Genomic DNA, 14909 nt, shown 5'->3' with positions numbered 1-14909 from the left:
AGTGGAAGACCATGGTACAGAGGCTATGGCACTACCCAAGACTAGAGAACAATGGTTTAATTTTGGAGTGTCCTCCTAGAAGAGCTGCTTACCATAGCTAAAGATTCTCTTCTACCCTTACCAAGAGGAAAGTAGCCACTGAGAAATTACAGTGCAGTAGTTAATCCCTTGGGTGAAGATTAAATGTCTGGTAATCTCAGTGTTGTCAGGTGTATGAGGAAAGAGGAGAATCTGTAAAGAATATGCCAGACTATTCGGTGTATGTTTAAGCAAAGGGAAAGTGAACAGTAACCAGAGAGAAGGATCCAATGAAGTACTGTCTGGCCAGTCAAAGGAATGAAGATTGCGACCTTGAAAAGGTTAATTGCAAATCGGTTTAACCCGGGAGTTTACCTTAGGGTTCAAACAATATATAGAACGCATTGAAAATGAATCTACATTAACTCGTGTCGTCTTCTACTTGTTTGCTTATTCATTGTATTTTTCCCGTTCATTCTACAATAGCATACTGTATTAGAGGCTATAGCGAAAGTTGCAATTTCCTTCATAGTAGTTTGTAGCAAAAAAAAAAAAAAAAAAAACACACAAACTATAAAACTAATTTGTATTTCAGTTTCACGATTGCAAGTACTTCTGTTATCATGTGCCCCTCACAGAACCTTTTTTTTCATATATAATATCGTACAGGCCTACTTTTTTTTCTTTTTCCTGGAAAGTTCTATGGTGAAAATACCACAATTGGTATAAGGCACAAAATTAGGTTAAAATACATCAGAGTTAGACTAAGCTATTTACAAAACAGTTTGCTTTAACGTTTTCCAAAGGCCTTAAGTGCTACATGCGGGTATAGGCCTTCAACTTCAGAAGTTCTTATCTTCTAAATTTGTTTCCAATTATAAAAAAAACTTTCACCCTTGAAGGTTAAATGAATCTTACAAATAATGTATTAAATTTTTTATTATCGATTTAACATTTCCACCTAAATACTACAGTTTACCTCTGAGAAGACTGATCACGCAGCATCATGTTCTCAGTTCCTCAGAGTTTCAGCCTCAATGGTGACTGGATGGGAGGCAATATCGTACTCGGACAAAGAAGTGACGGTTATCAAGTAAAGGGTATTGGGAGTAAGGAATGGGAAATCGTGGTAGTGCGTCTGGTCTGATGGAGTCTGAAGGTCGGGCTGCGATAACTTTGTGGCTTCCTGGACCTTTTCAATCTGATGGTGGTAGCTCACGATGGGACATCTGTCGATATCATCGGGGTCTTCGAATTCTATGCCGATGTTGTGGGCCTCAATGTGGAGGATGTGGAGATTTTTCGGTGTGCTGGGGACTACGGGAAAGAAGACAAGACGCAACTCAGAGACTTGAATAATATTATAAGGGTATGCTGTGTCCAGTTTTGATCATGCGGTTACGTAATAACAACAATATCGTAAACATTAATGATCAAAGTGATCATATTATTATTATTATTATTATTATTATTATTATTATTATTATTATTATTATTATTATTATTATTATTACAAGCCAAGCTACGACCCTAGCTAGAAAAGCAGGATGCTATGAGCCCAAGGGCTCCAACGGGGGAAAAATTAACGAAATATAGTGATATGATAATTTATATGCTAATAATAAGCATTTCCCATTTACAAAGATATGATAATTCCTAATCAACTCTGATTTGATAAAACGTATTAGAAGCATTTTCCCTTTTAAATATCTAATAGATAGATCACCTAAATAGAAGGGAACTGTCCAAGATTATGCAGAACTGCAACGCCATCTCCCGAAATAAAGAAATGGCTTCATATATTGAATAAAAGAATTGATAAAGTTAGACCTTGCTCTAATAAAAGGCCTTTGTTTCCGTTGTAACCCTGACTCTAACTAGCAACCAAAGCAGACAAGTTTTGAAGACGTAACAATCAATCAACAGAGCAAAAATCTATCGGAAAAAGTAACGCTACTTTTTAGCATTCTATATTTCGCTAATTGAATCTCCCATAAAGCATGTTTAAAAAAGGCAGGTTATTTTCGTTGTTCAGTAAAACAAAATATATCACACAGTGTTTTACATCACACTGACCTTCTTGAGAATTTTAAGAAAGAAGAAGAGTCTTGCTCTCAGATGTGAAACTCAATGATATACAATGGAAAATTATATTTCATATAAATTGTTTCCAATTTGAAGCAAATATATAAATCGTTGATGTGGGCTACAACGAAAGAAACAAGCTAAACTTTATCATGAGTAGAATGATTTCATTGACAGCCTCCAAATATGTTTAGGATATACCAAAAGTAGTGAATAGAAAAACGATATTTTAATTCAGGAAGTAGAATTACATTGACAGTACATTAACTTTAATATGAAAAAAAAAATAGGAAAGAGTTTATCCTCGACTGAAATATTTCATCAGCAACCTATCTAAATATAAATTTCACAAATGTATAATAATAACAAAATATTTAAATTCAATCTTCGAAGCAAAGACATTATTGGAAATTGTTCTGTCTTGAACTAAACAAAGATTGCTGAAAGAAACAATACTTACTGCAAGGAAGCTGAGCCAAGCAGGCGACAGCAAGACTCAGGACCAATGGCAAGACGAACTTCATGATGAACTTGTTCCAAGCAGAGAACTGACGTTTAGGTGCAAGTTAAGTCCTTCTTATATACCGGGTATTGGAGAAAGCAAGGTGTAAGAAAAGGAGACGCTAATGTTTTGCAACTTTAGAAAATGCGTTGCTAACACAGATGTGGCGTTTCTCACTGTCTAAAAAATGATCCACTTATAGTATTCAATATGCTTGCTTTAGATGATAAGAAGGGTATAAAATTTAGTGACTACGCCAAGAAATACTCATATACAGTAGAGGCAGGAATTATGGCGTATATATATATATATATATATATATATATATATATATATATATATATATATATATATATATATATATATATATATATAGATATATGTATATGTGTGTGTTCATTTATTACTAACACGCGTGACTTTGATAATAGATGTAAATAAACCACAAATAGCATTTATTATCGAATTCATGATAAGGGTTTATCGCATTTTGTTAAAAATGAAAATAAAACTCGGGAAATCTAGTTTGAAAATTGACACTATTCAAACATCGATAACTCTTTCATTTTTTAAGATATCTTAGATTTTCTTTTAATTTTAAAGCTCATATTTTATCTACTTTTCAACTTATATGTCGTCGTTCATGCAATTATAAACCTAACCGTCCCCATATTTGCGATTCGGTGTAAATTTTTACAATAGGGAATGCCTCTACTGGTATTTGCTCCGCTGCAAGTCACTTAGCTTACAATGTGACATTATCTCATTGCTCCTCTGTTCTGCTAAGTTGTACACGTCTCTCTACATACGATAGCTGAGTGGGCGAGCAAACTGCTTTCATTATTCTCTCGGATCATTTTCCTATGTTCTTGTGCAAAGGCAGCACATACAGCGATATCCCTTTAGTCATTGCGCATCGGGTACAGGGGTTCTTGGCTAGTATGTGAAGCATCAGATTTCTGGAACACAAGTGGGAATACTAACTTAGGATTAAGAATCCAGATTAATTAGTTTTGTTTCAAAGTTGTAATGCTGACACATGGTCTTGTAGTTAACTGGATTATGTGTGTCTCTCTTTTTACTATGTTTTCAGTCTCCTTTTGATATTCAGACTGAGCTATTGACTTTGCTCACTCTTTCAATATATATATATATATATATATATATATATATATATAGATATATATGTATATATATATATATATATATATATATGTATGTATATGTATATATATATATATATATATATATATATATATATATATATATATATACACAGTAGTGATCAAATTATTAGGGATATTTTAAAAACAATGCAATTTTTCTGGTAAAAGGTTACTTAAAGCTGTTTGATGTATTAATAATGATACTTCAAAATATTAGTGTGAAATAACTTGTGTACATAAATAACAACTGATTATTGAAATGTTTTCCACTATTTTCTGGCACAAATACTAAAATAAAAGTTGGCAACTCCAACTCTATATTGTCTGGAAAAACACACGTTGGGTTGGTCGTCAGACTCGTCTGGAGACTGGACTCTGATATTTCAGTCTCAGTGCTACTTCATATCTTGCTGTGTGAGGTTGTGTCATATCTTGTAGTTTGATGTTAGAGACTTAGCAGTTATATTATTGTGTATTTGACAGAACATCAACAGAAGAGAAGATGATAGATTGACGAATTAAGAAAGTTTATGGGCAATAACTGGCATAGAAAAACCATAAACAGATGCGAGGGGAAAGATATGTCTAAGGCCTTTGTTCTGCAGTGGCTGATGATCTCTCTCTCTCTCTCTCTCTCTCTCTCTCTCTCTCTCTCTCTCTCTCTCTCTCTCTCTCTCTCTATATATATATATATGGGATAACTTATCACTAACACTCGTGATTTTCATTTATTTAAATAAGCCACAAATACCTATTGTAGGTACTCTTTTCCAGCACAAGGGGATCCACAAATATACATGGTCTTTACCATGTGGCAATTACAGAAATCAAATAGCTCACATAGCCTTTAGTATAAAGAGAAGGAGGACTCTGAAAAATGTAAGAAGCTATAGAGGTGTAGATATTGGTAGTGATCACCAGCTTCCCATTGTCACACTGAAATTAAAACTGAAAGCACCCAACAGAAATGTAGAGTAAGCTTCTAGAAGATGAGCTCGGAGAAACCTTTGCAATTGGATATAAGAACTGTTTTGTAGTCAAAGAGACTTTAAGAGACAAAGAGCAAACAATTACTGAAGAATGGTGTGATAATAAGAACATATATCAGTCTGTTGGTAGTGAACTTTTTGGACATGCAGTTACAAGGAGTAAGCCATGGATATCAAATGATACTTGGGATACTATAAAAAGGAGACCAAGACATAAATTGATTGTTGAACGTTTTCGAAGAAGTAATGAAAATTACAAGGTAGAGCATGCTAAGTATTCCAGTATTGATGGTGAGTTCAAAAGAAAAGACAGAAATGACTGGAGAGAATATTTAGACCGTAAAGCAGATGAGGATGACTAAGCTATGAATTCAGGAAGTGGATATGGTGTAAGAATTGCTCATAGAATTATTAATGAAATCTCGACTGGGGCTAAAAACAAGAAGCATATACCCATTAAAAAGAGAGATGGATCTGTTATAACAACAGTAGATGAAGAAAGGCAACGTTGGATGGAACACTTTAGTGAGGTCATGAATAGAGATATGAAAGGAATAATTTGATTGATATACCTGAAGCTGAGGAAGACCTTGATGTGCCCATGAATGAATTCAGTGTGTTTGAAGTTGAAGCCATCATTATGAGACTAAAGAGATAGAAAGCCACTGGATACGATGGAATAACTGCTGAGATGATATTGGCCGAAAATGAAGTGACTCCTAGAATACTTACAGGATTATTTTGTAGAATGTGGCGTGAAGAGGTAAAACCTGATGAGTGGGATCTAGAAGTGTTGGTGAAAAAAAAAAAAAAAAAAGGAGACCTGACTGATTGCAATAATTACAGAGGCATCACACTTACATCTGTTGTCGTGAAAAAGTAAAGTATGCTCATTCTAAAGAGACTAGAGAGAAAGATTGATGAAAAGCTGAGATGAACATGCAGGATTTAGAAAAAGGTAGAAGTTGTACTGATCAAATTTTAATTTTAAAACATGTGGCACAGCAATGTGTAGAATAAAGAAAACCACTTTTGATGGCATTTGTGGACTATAAAAAAAAAGCCTTTGATAGCCTGCACTGGCCAATTTTGTGGAGAGTCCTGCGTTATTATGGAGTTCCTCTTAAACATGTAAATTTGATTAAGTCTGTTCATGAGCAAGGATTAACTGACCCAGTGTGTGCTGATGACCCTGTCCGTATTAGTAGAACACCAGAGGAATTGCAAAGATTGCTTATCAGAATGCATAATTATCACACGAGGTTGGGCTGAACATAAACAGAAGAAAGACGGAGATGATGAGAACGGAATATGCAATGAAAGATAAAATATCATTGGAAGGAGAAAGGATTAGTGAGGTGGAATCATTTAAATATTTAGGAACTATGATCTCTAATACAGGATCTTTAGAATTGAAGTTTAATGAAAGATTGAAAAAAGAAAATGAGAATGGCTAGATTAAGTAAAATTTGGAAATCAAGTCACCTGAAATTACATATAGAAATCAGGCTGTATGTCAGTTTAGTGAGATCGGTGTTACTCTACGGAGAGGAATCCTGGTATGACAATGTGACAGATTTTGTAAATTTTGAGAAAAAAACCCTCAGAAGAATATTGGAAGTTGAGTGGCAGGATAGGATTTGAAATGAAACTATAAGAGAGATTACTCGAGTTCCATATGTGGATAAGGTCATGGTGAGGGGTAGATGGAGATGGTTTGGGCAAGCCCTTCGCACTCCCCAAGAGAGAATAGTTCATCAACCTTTCAACTGGGCTCCACAAGGCACTAGAAGAGTTGGAAGACCCAGGCCTACATGACTGAGGGCAATGAAGCGGAAGTAGGAGATGATGCGTGGAGAAATACTAATTTAAAAGCTCAAGCTAGAGACAACTGGCGAAATCTAACCGAGGCCATGCATATATCTTAGAATTTTATATAAAAATCTATAGGAAAAAAAATTATATCGCTAAAACAAGAAGGACTTTATAAAAACGATGCAAAATATTTTTTTTTTATCAATTAAATCTTTCAAATGAGAAAGATTTATTTTAATGCTACTGTTCTTAAAATATTGTATTTGAATTGTTCATTACTTCTCTTGTAGTTTATTTATTTCCCTATTTCATTTCTGTCAGGAATGAGTTATTTCATAGGTTTGATTCATTGATTAAGAGAGAGAGAGAGAGAGAGAGAGAGAGAGAGAGAGAGAGAGAGAGAGAGAGAGAGGTAAGCTGGGCTGTAGGATATGTTTTAAGTTTTTGTAAACTTGGCACCTTCGTGCTGTAAACACTCACTTCTCGTTAACAAGAACTGGAGATGTAGGCATAAATGAGAGAAAACATCGAGAGACGAAACAAGTAAAAAGCAACGAGGCTTCACATTTCCTCGCTGGACAATTTTCCCTGTTGGAGGCTTTGGGCTTATAGCATCGTCTTTGTCTAACTAGAGTTGTGGCTTAGCAAGTAATAATAATAATAATAATAATAATAATAATAATTAAAGGAGCACTCAGTAGAGTGCATACCTTCGCCACGGCAGCTTATTTATCGACCTTTTGCACGATCTTGACCTTGATTTTTTACCCAGAACTTTCAAAATTGAATCGCTCCCGCGTCTTAACATAGAAATTAATCCCTGAAAATGTCTCTATTCTATGAGTAAAAGTGTGGCTAGGAAGTTGTTCACAAACAAACAAACAAACGGACAAGCGGGGTCGAAAACATAACCTCCTCTTAATTTCGTTGGTGGAGGTAATAATAAGAATGATAAAATGTTAGAGAGGGATTAGTTTGGATTTATGACTTGAGAACTTAAGTCTTTTTCTTTGACTTAGGAATTTACAAATAATTAAAAATTAATATGCAGTCTATAGATACACGCACAAAAAAAGAGAATCTAGCACTTTATTGCAAATGGCTGCTCACATTTCAAATAGAGGAGCACTCAGTAGAGTGCAGACCTCCGCCGTGGCTGCTTATTTCTCAACCTTTTGCTCCACCTTGACCTTTGACCTTAACATGTATTAATTGGCGTGGCTTTTCATACACTCAAACGTGAACCAGGTTTGAAGTCTCTGTGACAGCGATGTCCAAACTTATGGCTGATTACGTGAATTGGACATTTTGTTTGACCGTGACCTTGACCTTTGACCTCGACCTTCCAAAATGTAATCATTTCCAGCTTTTTACATAGCAGTTAGTACCTGCAATTTTAATTATTCTACGATTAAAATTGTGCCCAGGAAGATGTTCACAAACAAACACACATAAGCACAAACAGGGATGAAAACATAACCTCCTTCCAACTTCGTTGGCGGAGGTAATAAGAAATGCATTCATCTTTGGAATTCCCTAACAAAACATGTTGCATCCAGTTGTTTTTAGCCGTCAGTAACTCCAAATTTAAACATCATATCGTGATATGAAAATCGGTAACTGAAAAACTTGATGAAATGTATTAACAAAGTTTCAATGCCGGCCATTCCAATAGATTAAAGGTTTGATTTTTCCTTAGAGAGAGAGAGAGAGAGAGAGAGAGAGAGAGAGAGAGAGAGAGAGAGAGAGAGAGAGAGAGAGAGAGAGACTTGACCGAGTATGAATTATTCATTATGCGACAATGTTACTACTTTCATGAACGAAAATTGCTGTTTTGCAACTTCCGCATTTTGCATAAGAGGCTACTTACTTGACCCTTTCACTGCCAGTAGTTAATTCAACAAATTCTTCAAGATCAACAATCCCTAGTTTGCTGCTATTTATTTGAAAGCTTTCATCAAGACCTTCCCATTGAATACCAACTTATTATTATTATTATTGTTATTATTATTATTATTATTATTATTATTATTATTATTACTTGCTAAGCCACAACCCTAGTTGGAAAAGCAGGATTCTATAAGGCCAAGGGCTCCAACAGGGAAAATAGCCCAGCGAGGAAAGGAAACAAGTAAAAACTACTAGAAGTTTAAGAACAATAATAATATTAAAATAAATCTTTCATTTATAAAGAATAAAAACTTTAAAATAACAAGAGGAAGAGAAACAAGATAGAATAGTGTGCCCGAGTGTATCCTCACTTTTCATAGTTTGGATGATTGTAAGAGTCTCCTTTTTCTAATCTTGACTAAGTCACCATTGACAGCGAAAGGGTTAATCAGACTAGAAGCCTTGAAGCTTTTCTCAAAATTAACTCAACATGCAACACAACAAAAACAAAAAAGTTTTTTTGTTATTGCGAAACTTACTAATACATACTGTTTTTATATTTCCTTCAATTGAAAATCACAATTTTGAAAGAAAACATCGTTTGAACATTATTTCGAAATTTACTAGTGCAATTAATACTGTTATTATATTTCCTCAAATTGAATATTACCTTTAAAAAAAGTATTTAAGTTCTTAATCCTACAGTATTTTCCTACTCGAACACGGGACTTGATAAATCATTACTCTGAAGTAGCAAAAAGACTATTTCACTTTCTCTAAATGGGTATCTTTAATGGGAATATTGGATCGGTTTTTTGAAGTCTCTCTCTCTCTCTCTCTCTCTCTCTCTCTCTCTCTCTCTCTCTCTCTCATGAAGTTTTTTTAATAAGTTTAAGGTTAATGGAATTAAGGATAACTGCCACAAAGAGCCAAATGATAACTTACCTCTTTAATAGCTTACGCTGCGTCTTCTGCAAATTGAGATCTTCCTTGTTGTATAAATGATGCACTTATTTGTAAAGACGTCATTATATTCATCTAAATACTGAGCATCTTCATTATTCTCCTTGATAACACAAAGTGTAATCTGAAGTTATCACAAGAAAACTTTCAGTCGTCAGGTAAACTCTCAAATCAAACATTTGCACAGAAACTGAAGACCCGTTTTTTATTCCTGTTTTTATGTCTTCATAAAACTTAACCGAAAACCACAAGTAATATCAACTGTAAGAGTATAGACGTCCGACTGTTGTGGAGTTCATCTGTGGACTAAAAGAATCGATGTGGAATAGAGCGATACGGTCTGTGTCATGGACCAGCTGGTACGGAATATAAGCGGGTTTTGGTCCTTATGTCCTATTATAGCATTATCTGCTGTTACTTTGACACTCGCTGGAAGATCAGTTTTTAACGACGGTGTCGTTTTACCATCAACTTTGCTATCAAGTTGCCAGTTTGTGTTTCACAGTGCAGGACAAAGGTCTCAGACATGTCCTTAGTCATGCCATGGGTTTGACCAGTTTTCATCACCACGCTGCCCACTGCAAGATTGGTGATGGTGGGAGGCTTTCGTCTGATCGCGCATAGCAAACCAACCTAGTATAGGTGACCGAGACTAGTACAGCTTTGCTGACATGGCAATACACAAATCTCGTTACGGTATCCCTACTCAGAAAAGGATATATATATATATATATATATATATATATATATATATATATATATATATATATGCGTGTGTATGTATATGTATGTATGTGTTACATTTTCTTTTTTCCTTTTTGGATTTAGCTTTTCTCTTACTTTCCCATATTCAGCTAAAATTTGTAGGATGAGATTGCTTGGCAGATTCCTGCCCCATGGGTATTAAAGAGTGCTCTTGGAGCATAGTTTGACGTCATCGTGTAATGTTGGTAGAGAACCCGAGACATTGACTGTGATAGACGATTATTTCTTATCGATCTTTTTCACGTTGGTGGTGTCTGAAGAGAGACAAATCGAGTGAGCAATGTGCTAACCTTTAACACAAATTGAAGGCTACAACCTGTGTATTAACTCTCTCTCTCTCTCTCTCTCTCTCTCTCTCTCTCTCTCTCTCTCTCTCTCTCTCTCTCTCTCTCTCTCTCTCTGTATATATATACTGTATATATATATATATATATATATATATATATATATATATATACTGTATATATATATATATATATATATATATATATATATATATATATATATATATATATATATATACAGTATTGATCTAATTAGTATGGATTTTTCCCAAAATTGTATTTTTTTTTGTTTGTTAAAGATTGAAAGAAGGATTTTATAAATAAATACTCAGTATATTTTTACACACACACACACACACACACACACATATATATATATATATATATATATATATATATATATATATATATATATATACACTCTTTCAATAACTAATACTTAGTTTGCCTTCCTCTGGCAGCTTTGAGTGCCTTAACACGCTTTGACATATCATTGATTTAATGTTCTGCATAATTGCCTAATTCTGTCAGAGTAAAACCATACATAGATGAAACGTTGTATGAGGAACTTTGTGTATTTCATCTTTTAGAATAGACCACAAACTCTCAATACTCTTCATATCTGCATTATTTATGCGATTGATTCTTACACTAACGTTGAATCTATAACAGTGTGAAGTTAATTGTAAGTGAAATCCTCTCACAACATGGTTCAACATAAATTGCAGATTAGCATTCGGCTCAATGACTTGAGGCATACGGCCGCAGTAATCAATTCCTAGCGGTCTTGAGATGGGATCACCATTTAAACTTGGGGACAGACCACTCACAGCATTCATGAAAACTTTCTCTGCAGGGTTAATTATTTCATCTATATCATAGGGATTATATCACATTTTACTCCATGTAAGTCCACTGCAGGAAATGACATCTCTAGACACCAAATTGCTAGTTACTTCAGTAGCAGTAGATCTGTAAAGAAGAGAATGTAACATTTTTACATCGCAAGAACTGATACCAAACAAATTGCAAAGCCTTGAAAAATGGCCCATGTTAACACACTTATAACATACGTTGTTTCTCTTGAGTTGAGGAAACCTATCATAATTGTTCAAAGTCTTGAAATCATTGCAATCTTTAATAGAATGGCCCTTTTCCCCATGATACCAATGCCATGTAGGAAGACACTTGACATCAGAATTATTTGAACCTTGGGCTGCTAGACTTGACACTGGGGTCAGACACTCGGATATCATTGGACTCTGTTGTCCCTGAATTAATTTCATTTCATTTCATTCAGAGTATTTTTCACATTTCACTTGTAATATCACAGTTAAACTATTTGACACCGCTTTGGGTGAAGCTGTGCACCTCAAACCACTTTCAGGATACACTTTCTTTTCTGTTAACAAAAATTTAAGTAAATTTACAAATTTACAAAAACATCTTTAAGGTTTGCTACCTTTTGTGCTCATACTACCCAATTGCATTTCAGGCGGGAAGTAGAAAACGCTCCACCAATGTCACCACAAAAGTGGTTTTCATTTCAGATTCTAGACCTATTTTTCCCTTGTCAAGTCATGCACGTTTAACCTCTTTGAGTCTCTATCTTGCAGCGTCTGAAGCTTTTCAATTCACTCACCATAGCCTTAGCTTACAGGAATTATCGTACTTATCATCAAACCATTAGAACATCTCGTCATATTCATCTTCCACCGTTTCCACACAAGCCAGCGCCTCTCCACTCAAACATTTTCAAGTGTATAGGTAACTCGCTGTTAGTGTTTTTAGAATGATTTATTGTTAATTTATTCACGTCATTTATTTATTTCCTTATTTCCTTTCCTCACTGGGTTATTTATCCCCATTGAAGCCCTCTTGCTTTTCCAACTAGGGTTGTAGCTTGGCTAATAATAATAATAATAATAATAATAATAATAATAATAATAATAATAATATACAGGGACGATCAGCCTTATATAATCCCTCTTGAAAGTGGCACAATTTTTTTATATCACCAGAAAATTCAGGTTGATTGAGACGTTACACTTTGATGACTGTTTCACTGTTATTTTGACTTTCGGCACATCTTTTAATGAGCCAGGAAACCAGCTCATATTTGGTTATTTTGTACTCTAAAATGTATGTCTCAGCTTCATTTAATCTGTCGTTTCCGATTTGGCACTCTGTAATTTGCAATAAAATGCATTATGCTTTACCCATAACTCGATTACCTGATAAACGATTATTGTTATTATTATTATTATTATTATTATTATTAGCAGCTAAGCTACAACCCTAGTTGGAAAAGCAGGATGTTGTAAGCCAAAGGGCTCCAACTGGGAAAAAATAACCCAGTGAGAAAAGGAAATAAAGAAATAAGTGAACTAAAAGAGAATTAACGAACTACTAAACTAAAATATTTTAAGAACTAATAATGTTAAAAATAGATCTTTCATTTATAAACTATAAAGACTTCTAAAAGCAAGAGGAGGAGAAATGAGATAAAATAGTGTGCTCGAGTGTACCCTCCAGCAAGAGAACTCTACCCCAAGACAGTGGAAGACCATGGTACAAAGGTTATGGCACTACCCAAGATTAGAGAACAATAGTTTGATTTTGGAGTGTCCTTCTCCTAGAAGAGCTGCTTACCATATTAAAAGAGTTTCTTCTACCCTTATCAAGAGGAAAGTAACCAATGGACAATTACATTGCAGTAGTTAACCCCTTGAGCTAGGAAGAATTGTTTGGTAATCTCAGTGTTGTCAAGCGTATGAGGACAGAGGAGAATGTGTAAAGAATAGACCAGACTATTCGGTATATGTGTAGATAAAAGGAAAATGAGCCGTAACCAGAGGGAGGGATCCATTGTAGAACTATCTGGTCTATCAAAGGACCCAACAACACACTATCGGTAGATCATTCAATCATTTCTTAGGCATGCAACATTAATAATTATACAGTAAGAGATATATTACAGGGTACGAATTAATACACACATATCAAACTGTTGTGAGAGGAATTTGTCACATTTCTCGAAAGGCAAAAATTTCCTCCTTGTATTTTTCCTGAATTTAGTTTTGGGTGAATATTGGGGTGTTCTATGTTCCTCGTTGCTCTCTCCACAACACAATGATTGTGGGCACACGTCTAAAAGCGTAGGTGCAAATTACTCCAATCTGCAGAAAGTTTATTGTCATTTACCTCCTACATAGACAGCACAGCTTGCATACTTTTACTTCTAACTTCCAAAGCCTGTCCAATATATAGGGTAATTTTTTTAGTTGGTGTTTCTAATTTTTTCCAATTCTATTCCATTGCTTCTAAATTTCCTTAATTCCTAACAGCTAAACATATACTCAGCTGTATCATCTGCCTCACTGTGCAACACACAAAGCATATCCTTATCATTCCTGTTTCTATAATTTTCTTTTATATCATATTCAACCTTGTTTTCATAACTTACTGCTTTCCTCGTTGTTAAGTTCTGTGTAATTTCTTCTACTGGTACTATTTACAACCTCAGTTTGGTCATTTCTGCTTTCTTTTCTTCAATTTTTCTTTAACTTCATTTGCCACTTTACGTTTTCTTTCTTTCTTGAGTTCTTGCTTTTTATACTTTCTCTCTATTTCAATTTTAATATCATATTTTTGCATATTTATTTGATACTTTTTCCCCAGGATTCCCCACACAGTTCCCTTATTTTGGTCTTCCACTATCTCCTTAACTAGTCGTTTGCATCTGATGTTATGAAAAAGCATCACTTTTTTATACTCTATTCTATTTTCAATTGGCCATATTCCTGTTTTCTGCTATTAACCCTCAATAAGGTGTGGTAGCAACGTGTTCAAACATTCCTCTCATAATTTTGTAATATATACCCTCTAGTTCTTTCATTTCTTTTTTCTTTATATTACACTCCATGTTTCAATATTGGCAAACATTGTAGGTACTACTACTGTATCATAAATCTTTGTTTCCTACTCTGTTACAGTCTCCATATCCTAACTTCTTGCACCACGTATTCTATTTTTGCTTCCCATATACTTAGGCTAAGACTATGGTTCATTTTTCTTAGTACAAATCTCCTAAGAATTTATATTCCTTAACTGTTTCTATCCTTTCATTTCTAACAACTCAATTAACCTCTTCTGATTTGTGTCTTATTACTAACAACGCTGACTTCTGTTGATTAGTGATAAAAGTAAGTTATTTTTAGTTATAGACTGCAGAAGTTGCTCATAGCTATTTCTGCTTTGTATTTATTGTTGCTTGGAAACGTTACTCAGTATATCACCAACATAAATCAGGGATTTTATTCTAATGTTCCTAATCAGGTTTATCATCGTCTCACTTATAGAACTAACTTTGTCCGTGACAATTGAACATAATTTTGGTCCATTTTTTTTTTATATCCTCTGTTAATTTCTT

At 34.4% G+C, this 14909-nt stretch overlaps 2 protein-coding genes across 2 annotated transcripts in view; one reads left to right on the top strand and one right to left on the bottom strand.

The window, feature by feature from the left end:
* The window catches only part of LOC137631034 (uncharacterized), a 65333-nt gene extending 55614 nt beyond the window's left edge, over positions 1–9719 (bottom strand). The window contains exon 1 of the mRNA XM_068362602.1: positions 9411–9719. The gene's annotated coding sequence lies outside the window, so the exon portion shown is untranslated. The remainder of the gene's footprint in view (positions 1–9410) is intronic.
* Positions 1–14909, top strand: part of LOC137631035 (PDZ domain-containing protein 11-like) — a 117456-nt gene that overhangs the window by 52974 nt on the left and 49573 nt on the right. The window lies entirely within an intron of this gene.

Source organism: Palaemon carinicauda, chromosome 39 (assembly GCF_036898095.1).
Source record: "Palaemon carinicauda isolate YSFRI2023 chromosome 39, ASM3689809v2, whole genome shotgun sequence".
Taxonomy (NCBI): Eukaryota; Metazoa; Arthropoda; class Malacostraca; order Decapoda; family Palaemonidae; genus Palaemon; species Palaemon carinicauda.
This window is presented reverse-complemented; position numbering and strand designations above follow the sequence as displayed.